The sequence below is a fragment of the Embiotoca jacksoni genome, unplaced genomic scaffold, assembly GCF_022577435.1.
Source record: "Embiotoca jacksoni isolate LCO1_2020_lvr unplaced genomic scaffold, fEmbJac1.0.p SCAF_22, whole genome shotgun sequence".
Taxonomy (NCBI): domain Eukaryota; kingdom Metazoa; phylum Chordata; class Actinopteri; family Embiotocidae; genus Embiotoca; species Embiotoca jacksoni.
The window spans coordinates 5,906,968-5,914,496 of NW_027185363.1; the positions used below are offsets into that span (position 1 = coordinate 5,906,968).

Genomic DNA, 7,529 nt, shown 5'->3' on the forward strand with positions numbered 1-7,529 from the left:
AGTTAAAAGCATGCCCTGTCCCACTCATACGAACAAGACCATCAATAATTCACCCTCATCGGGAAGCATTATCTAACAGCCTTATAAAAATTTAAGGATTGTGGGTGACAACATGGAACCATGAAGAAAGTGCATCGTAAGAGGACACTCCAGGTGGCAACAATGTTGGCAACAGATATGTTAAAGGGGAGGCAGACTCGTGTGCACCGTCATTTCAGCCGCTCTTGCGAGGCTGATTTAACCGTTACACCTAAGAGACAGACGCCTCGCTGAATTAAGGGATAGCCAAAGAGAAGACGTATCTCCTCTCTTCTCAACCAGTCCTCTGCGAGTGTGTGTAAGGGCGTGTGTGTGTTAGTGCGGCACAGAGGTGGAAGCATTTGCTCGGCTGTATTAACGCCCAGGCTCATTCTCATTGACAGTGAAATCCCTCTAAGCCTAGATCAATTACATCCAGCTCTGCTGTAATTAAAATGTCCTAACAAAGGTCTTAGGAGCACAGGACAGAAACCTACCCATTCAAAACAAGCCCAGTCCAATCTATAGCAATATCCCAGAGAAAATAGTTTAAGATTATATTTAGGCTTCTTTTGGTAATAATCACATGCACAAAGCGTCTCTGCATGGCTGTCTGGCTCAAAACAAGTCCATTTTGCCCTCACCAAGGTCAAGATATGTTTGAAGATGTCTAAATCAAGCAAACTCTCACAAAACAGTTTTACTGTGAAATGTTTAATCAATGGAATTACATAAAATAAAAAAACTTAATAATCTGTACTACAAAATGAAAGAGAAAAAAAACAGATTGTTTTTGTGGCCCTAAATACAAGGACAACTAATTATTTGTTCTCTTAAGTACAACTGATGCTTGACTATGTTCTGCTGAGAAATGACAGAAAGCTTATGAGTCTCCTAATTAAAACTCAGCAGTGAAGTGATTAGCAATCACAACTCCACTCTTCAAATATCAAGATCTGATTTGCTTGGCTGATCAACAACAAGCTTTTTTCTCTCACTGAAACTCACAGAACCTGTACACCCTCCCCCTACCCCCTACCTCCCCTCTCTCTCTGTATTAGGGAGGCTTTTGAAATGGCGGAAATAAGCACAACTCCACAAGAAAGGGCTCAGCTGAAGTTTCAATTCTATATTGCTTTTTTGTATTATCAGAATGCCATTTACATTGCAATACTTTTTTTTTATGTTGACTGCCAATGAACATAAAATGGATTACTCACTGACACTGATAAATGCTAAATGTTTTGGGGTTTTACAAGATATTTCATCAAAGTATGAAACCCAAGTATAAAACATCAATAATATTACTTATGGCAACTACTAAAATTAAACTTGAAACCTGGTCCCTCGTTGCACCGAGGAGAGACTATTCCAGACACAGAGAGAGCAAGATGGCTGACTGCACTGACACATAGTGAAAGCACGCCGTGCCATCCTGGGTAATAGATTCTCTTTGCTGTGCGACTCCCACCACTCCTCATCTTCTGTGACAACGCCTGCCAATCAAAGCCCAGGGAATGTTCAAGGGCTTTGACAATATCTCCTCACCTTGAAAATAGGCAGAGAAAACGCAGATTGACACCAAGTAGGCATCAAATAGCCATTACACATGGCAGACAAAGACACGGTGGCCCAGAGGTGATCCCGCACCGCCTTTTTTTAACATGTAAAACAGCTCCCAGAAAAATTGGCATTTAAAGCATTCATTCCATATATAAAGAGACAACAAAAACAAATGCCATCAATACTGTGGGAGGTGACATTTAAGGATTGGACAGAAAATAAGAGTACACATGAGCACTAAATGTGGACGGCTTTTATGATCATTTAAGAGAATCTGCAGCAGAAGTGAGGTAAGTGAAAGAACCTCAGTATAATATTTAATTTAGCCTTTGAATACTCCGAATAACAAGTTTCTGTTCATGTGAAAGCACTTAATAGAAGAATTTAAGCTGTCCATCACACATGGCGGCCCTGCAGATTGCTCATTTGGAAAATAAAACATGGATGTGGGTGTGTACCTGTTCCAATTTCTTTCTTTTCAATGCAATGAGAAATAACAATGTTACCCCACATCAGCCAACTGATTTACATTTTTATATGATTCATGAATACCATGAAGGAGGAACAGGGGGGAGAGATTTTTTTTCTGCAGTGGAGCATGGCTCGAGCTTCCATTTCCAGGATAATTACATGATGCTATTTAGGAATTTGAAGAAGAGAGAAGCATTTCCTCAGCTGAAGACAGATCACCTGTCAGACACACCTAATACCAAGACAAATCCTTCAGCCTTTAATCTGCACACTTCCTGTGACCTATGCTATGATAGAACCAAATAAAGAACACTATCTTTGTATGCCCCTGAGACAGAGCAGTGTCCTCATATGCTAATGTCAGTCAGTGTTGGAGAAGAAGCTCCGAGGGCGGCCCGGACAACTCACAGGTCAGTGCTAATCTCCTGATATATGGAGCCTAAAGACCCGGGACACATCCATCACACGCCGCCGACGGCTCCCCAACTGGGAGAGATCTGCACACTCCAAAGGGTTAACACACACCCAAAAGAGACCTCTGATGATCCATCACTCAAGAAGTAGCTTCTTTTTGAGCGGTGCGTCCCTTAACAACACCGAGGGGGGAGCTTTCTTAGCAGAGGGATGCTCGGCGGTGAGTGCATATAGAGCCAGCATGACTACTGCTCGACCTGAGCAGCGAGCCTCTGTTGATCATTAAACATCCATTTTAAACCAGTGGGGAAAAGTTAACTGTCATTTTAAACGCAGGAGGTGGTAGCATGGGAGAGGATTTTTCTCCTTCAGATGTATTTTCTTAGCAAAAAGGAGCGAGACCGTATATCCATCCATCGGGTTAACTACCCTAACACATAATCATTCGTTCCAGTCATCTGTCTCTTTATTTTTGAGGCAAGCCACAAAATGGCAATGATGGGCTTTTGCAGTGAATGAGAAACTCACCCCAAAGCACTTTGCTAAATAAATAAAATGCCGTTTTATTTTTTTTCTGTTTTAAACCCACTCTTCTGTTGTGTATTTTTTTCTTTCTCCTCCGTTTAACAGGCCAAATGTGAACAGCAAGAGTGCAGCTTCATTGTTGTTTCCAAAAGAAAAATGAAAAAAGCGAGGTCTCTTCAGAGCATCACCAGTAAGTGTCAGGTTTGGTGTCATCCCCTCAGATTTAGACACCGCTTAGTTTCTCGACCGTTTTGCAGGAACACTCATCCGGGGAAGAAATCCATCTTTAGTTCGAGCACTGATGCCAACTCCTCCAGTGATGGCAGCCTCAACAGAGCACAATGTATGTACCTCTCCTCTTCAGCAGCTTTTTAATAATTTGAACAACCGGGCTCCGCTCAGCACACCACAGCATGGTTTCCTTTCCACTCTCACTTTTTTCTTGACTCCACAAACTTACCACGGTTGCTAGTGCAATCACTCTTGCCCTATCCTCCTACACATACACAATGCAAGGAGCCCTGTTCTCTGGATTTTGTCAGAAGTCATTGTAGGAAACATGAAAAAATGACTAACGGGAGGAGAAGCAGGCGAATGTGAAGTCAGTATAACAGGAAAAGAGAATTACACCATTCACAAGAAAAAGCAGAACATTACATGCACGTAAAGAGTATGTCTCCTCCAGGATCTATATAATCAGAAGTGTCTCATCTACCATTTCTCATCACTCCCTCTTTCCTCTCTCTGTCCATTTGTTCGTCCAACTTTTCACAGCGAGCCAGTCAGAAGAATTGAACAAGACAGCTGTCAAACCCGCCTGCTGAGAGTGAAGATGGCAGGTGAAGTCCTGCTTTTTTTTCTCCCCCCTCCATCCTGTTTTTTGGGTTCAAAACGGAAAACTGCCCTCCCACTCTTTCTAAGTTTTGTGATGTTATTTTGTCAGAACAAAGGAAGTGGAGGAAGGAGCGGGCTCTCCTCTCCGACAGGTTGGGGAGCAGTTGGCTCATGTTATTACCCAGGAGCACGATGACCATGAAGGGGCCACCGACCCCTACTGTGCTTCCAATGGCATTTACATTCCCTGTCTCTGTGTAATAGCATCTCACACGCTGCACCTTCTTTCACTATTAACCTATGCTGATCCTATTTTCAAAGTAAGGGCATGCACAAAGGCTAGAAAACACTTTTTTGTTTCTCTTTGTGCAAGCTGCAAATGTATTTGAGAGTGTTTATTTTCACCTATTTAAGCTGCCTAAAATTGCAGCGAACATTAGGCCATGTATCACCAGACAAAGACGGAGGAGAAAAAAAAAAAAGAGATCCATCAAAATAAACAGTGTCTTGCCGCATTCTTTCTCTGACAAACAACAGCTGCACAGAATTGGAAATAAATATTATCTCTGCGACAGAAAAACAATCAGACATCACTAGGTACTCAAGAGTCTTACACAAAGCTTGAATGCTCCGTGTCTTCATGTCTACACACACTGAATGGAGAATTAAACCATTTATGTTGCAAGAAAGCACTTAAATATATATATATATTTTGGAGCATTTGAAATGTAGACTGCTGTGGCTGAAAAAAACAGGTAAAATGTGCAAATAGATTTACAGCAACTTATGTATGCATTTTTTTTCTTCTCTCGCACCATGAACGCTGTGGGTTATCTTTCTCCTAGAAAATAAAACACCAACCTTTGCTGATGTTTTACTCTCGCACTGAGAAATACTGGAGAAACTGTTTTAACAGACTAAATCTTTTTAACATGACCACGTCTCTGAACGCCGTCCAAAATTTCCACTAAATACATGGCTTTTGGTGTTTTAGATTATGGCCAACAAATTCTCCCGATCCACACTAAATCTGTTTCCAACACAAACACTTGCTTCTCACACACACACACACACACACACACACACACACACACACACACACACACACACACACACACACACACACACACATAACCAACTGCAGTGTCCAGCAATCCCGTCAGAAGCCTCCACCAGCGGCGGCAGCAGCAGCACTGCTCTATCAGAACAAAACTGCTTAGAGGAAGGGGGCTGGTAGCTCAAGTTCTCCCTATTGAAATGCAGACACTTTGATATGGAAATTGGCAGTTACAAAAACCCGCTAGAATTCACACTAGCATACACTGAAACCATTTGCGCAATGTGAGATGAGATGACACTTCCTCCCAAGACAACACAGACAAATGGACCAAACCAGCATGTCTGGGGTGGGTGAGAGATGGAGTGGAGGTAGAGAGAGGGGGGAGGGAGGGGGGAGGCAACAGACCATTTGTTCCCCCTCTTTGAATTCACTGTCCCAGCACTTGTTTCAAGAAATAGTTCCACTCAGAACTGAAATTAAGGTTTTTCTTTATATATGTGTAATAACTATATTGATCAGGAAAGCCTCCTATGATAGTCTATTGGCAGGGGAGGTGAAGTGACCTTTTCATTTCCAGGAGCCACCGATGTGTATGTCAGCAGTGAGCACACACTGAACATCCTCCCAGCCCAGGAGACTTTTTGTCTAGTCCTCCAAAATGGCTGGTACGACACAAAAACTTCTCCACCACGGTCAGGATAGTGGGTTTGTCTAGTGGCACTGTGCATAGAGCTTTTATCATGCTGCATTTTTGTAAAAAAATTTTTTTATCTCAAAACTGAAATTTGTTGCTTTGTGTTTATGCCCAAAAACAGCTGGAATTTAGAAGTCATCCATACTTCCCTGCATGGAGCTGTTATATAAGCACATACCAGGGAAGCTCTCAGTTTCCTAACTTGTCAGTATGGCTTATATAATGTTGCACCACTATTCTGATTTGGCACAGACAGTATGGATTCTGTGTAAATGTTATTTAAACTTAATCCAGCACAGTCGTGCGCTCATGTGTTTTTCTTGCGGAAGTCTTTGCAGCCCTATCTCTAAAAGCTTCACGTGAGAATGAGATATGGTTCCTTCAGCCTGTAAAAACTCTTTGTGTGTGTCTGTGTTAGTGTGTTTGTGTGAGTGTATCCCATCATCACACATGGCTGGCTCAGGTCTGTGAATTATACATGTCCTGTGAAATGATCTTATTTTATAGCCGCAAAATGGAGAAGTAAATGGAGACAGTAACTGACATCCAACTACTCAGCTCCATGGTGTCCTGGACTGGGTGGGGATGTTTGTGTGAGCTGTTTTCACACCGATTATTATTGCTGAATATCTAATAATCCAACTCCCATTTGTTTGTGTTTTTTTTTACAGGCTTTTGGTTCATTTTAAGGGAATTCCTTGTCATGGTGTGTATCTTAAATAAATAAAAAAAATCTCATTAAAAACATGTGAAAACATAAGAAAATATTCACTAAATTTAAAATGCACTAATATAATGCATCCTTCATTTAAATTACATTTAATATAGACAGTGAAGTCCTAGTGATCCAAGCAACTTCATATTAATTATAAGTCTTGATGTTCCGCTTGCTACAAAATACCATGCTATGGGATGTATTGATCTCATCACAACAGTTTTAAACTGCCCGAGGAGCCCGTGGGCCCGTTTTCTGACATTTGCCTCATGCTATATCCTGGGAGTGTAAATAAATGGTATTGATTGAGTGAGGCATAACCCAGCATCTCCCCTGAAAGACTCAAACATCCGCTTTAAAGGGCTACTTACAGTGGGTACGCCGTGCCAAAATATGGATCCCGGCGTGGAGTGTGAATTTCAGCTCAACACCAGGAGCCCCCTTCTTCTCCTCTCCTCTCCTTTTTTCAGAAGAGGCCCCCAGAAACTAAGCGGCGGGTCGCACAAAGACGGCTGGGACTCGGCTGCATGCTCCACTTTCTTCACAGCGGACAGATGGCGGGGTTTCCTGTGGCAGGTATCTGTTCTTTTTCAAGCCAAGGCGTCCGGGACCGGACGAATAGCTCCATGGCGAAGGGTCTGTTCAAAAGTAATGATCGTTACTCCCTCCGCCTCCTCCTCCTCCTCCTTTTCCTCTTGTGCGTGCACCCAGGCTCCTTCCGACGGGAGCGCTACGGATAGACTGCATAAAAAAAGATCACTTCAAGGAGACGAGATGCGCCCCAGTCTCGTTGGAAAATGAAACTCCGAGCACGTCTCCCCCAGTGCGCAGTCTGTCTGGAAGTCTTCAGCGGTGCAGTTCACAGAAAGCCAGGAGAGGGATAATAGGACTTGTTTAGGCTAGCTTTCGTTGCGCTCCCGGTTGTTCCCTCTGTGCCTCATCCACACGCCGTGCAGACAGTCGGAGCTACAGCCGGACTGGAAGCAAACAAGGCGAGGAGAAACGGCGCACCGGTCCCCTGCTCTGCAGCAGCTGGCTCTGGAAGGTGGCACGCAAAACCTGGAGCGGATCACCAGCAAGACGCGGATCGGATCCCAATGCTAATTAGGGCTCTGATTAAACCTTCATCTCGTGTTTGTGCAGATTTCATGCGTCTTAGATCACAAACAAGTTCTGCTGTATTTTGTGGAGGTTAACAATCCATATAGCTCAATATTTTAATCAGCATTACCAGG

General features: G+C 43.0%; 1 protein-coding gene across 11 annotated transcripts in view; it reads right to left on the reverse strand.

Annotated features, from left to right (window-relative positions):
- Nucleotides 1-7,297, reverse strand: part of LOC138203013 (adhesion G protein-coupled receptor L2-like) — an 83,619-nt gene extending 76,322 nt beyond the window's left edge. For 4 of the 11 annotated variants that reach the window (XM_069157492.1, XM_069157491.1, XM_069157485.1 and 1 more), the window contains exon 1: nucleotides 6,666-7,296. The gene's annotated coding sequence lies outside the window, so the exon portion shown is untranslated. Of the gene's footprint in view, nucleotides 1-6,665 lie in introns of all 11 variants that reach the window. The other 7 variants (XM_069157493.1, XM_069157482.1, XM_069157483.1 and 4 more) reach the window with 2 other exon arrangements.
- Nucleotides 7,298-7,529: the final 232 nt, after the last annotated feature.